The sequence below is a fragment of the Lissotriton helveticus genome, chromosome 1_1 (genome assembly GCF_964261635.1).
Source record: "Lissotriton helveticus chromosome 1_1, aLisHel1.1, whole genome shotgun sequence".
Classification (NCBI taxonomy): domain Eukaryota; kingdom Metazoa; phylum Chordata; class Amphibia; order Caudata; family Salamandridae; genus Lissotriton; species Lissotriton helveticus.
Window position 1 is genome coordinate 609,898,454 of NC_136057.1, and position 1,678 is coordinate 609,900,131.

The window sequence follows — 1,678 nt, forward strand, 5'->3', positions numbered from 1 at the left end:
ATCGGTGAGGAAGTAGATGATCCAGTCTAGGGCTTTGTCGCGGATCCATGGTGGGATGTCTTTAGAGCTCGAGCTGGGTTGGAGAGTCCCTTCACGATGGTGAAGAGCTCTTCGCTGTTGTGTGCGTTGTTGTCGATGCATTCCTCTAATGAGGTCCTTTTGGTGTCTCAAATGAGTTAGTGGGGTTTGCAGCTTGTGTTCTTGAGGGCTGCGTGGTTATCCGGTGTCTGTTCCTGGCGCCAATTTTTCTCGAGTCTTCGGCAAGTGCGCTTGGATTCCTGAACCAGCTCGCCTTTCTGTCGGTGCGTGTTGGAGGGTTTTTTGATCGGAGCGAGGGTGTTGGCGTAGACATCGATCCACTGTCTGAGGTTGCGGATGGCTGTGTCGGTAGTGTCAGTTGGTGGGTCTCGGGTGAGGGTGGTGATGACCTTGTTCCAGCTGCGGTAGGGGATCTGTTGCGAGTGGGTGTGCGTGGTGGGTTTCTTGAAGGTGAAGTGGACGCAGCGGTGGTCGGTACAGTGGAGTTCGGTGGTGTGGCTGAAGGTGACTTGGTCGCTGGCAGAAAAGATGGGGTCGAGCGTGTGTCCGGCGGAGTGGGTAGGAGTTGTGACAAGTTGTTTGAGTCTGAGGTTGGCAAGGTTTTCGAGCAGGGCGCTGGAGTTGTTATTGTCGGAGTTCTCAAGGTGGAAGTTCAGGTCTCCTAGCAGGATGTAATCTGTGGAAACAAGAGCGTGCGTGCTGGCGATATCAGTGATGGAGTCGCTGAACTGCGGTCAGGATCCGGGGAGTCTGTAAACGAGGGTTCCTCTGAGGGTGGTGCTGGGGTCGAGGTGGATCTGGAAGTGCAGGTGTTTGTCGCTGTTGGAGGTGTCTTCGGTGCTGGTTGAGATTCTAAGGGTATTCCTGTGGACGATGGCGATTCCTCCTCCTGGTCTGTTGGTGCGGTCCCTTCGGGTGATCTTGTAGCCGTCCGGGATGGATATGGCAATGTCGGGTGCCGAGGAGGGATTCATCCAGGTCTCCATTAGGAAGGCGATGTCCGGGGAGGCTGAGTCGAGTAGGTCCCAGAGTTCGATGTCGTGCTTGTGGACGGAGCGGGTGTTGAGTAGTATGCATCTGAGATGGTTGCTTCTTGTCCTGGTGGGTGGGGCAGGACGTGCAGGTGTTCGGTGGCTAGTGAAGCTGCAGCTTTGGCAGGAAAAGGGTCCGGTGGTGAGCTTCGCTGTGGCATGGAAGCAGTTGGGTGATCGGCCGCCATTGAGTTCGTGGAGTAAGTTGGCGTCGTAGCGTCGTCGGGTGGCGTGGCTCTTGCAGGGGCCAGGGATTCTGGCGCTCGGCGCGGTCCAGGCGCGGACGCTATTCAACCCCACACAAAAGAAATCTTTGATAAGAAACAAAATGTCAAGAACATAGAGTTGAACATAGGTGATTGGATAAGAAAACATGAAAAGGAGCATATTATTTCAATATGTATTGTTCTATTGTAAGTACAATAAGATGCATTAATCCAATATATTTAATTCCATTCATCACGGAGTCTTGTTCATCTGGATCCAAATCCACTTTATTGAAGCCATTTTACAAGCGTACAGCAGCCCAGCCAAGGTATTTTGTCCAAAGGACTTCATCTGGGTTGAAATTAAATCTCCAATAATCAATCAGTATTCTAGAAGTCGAA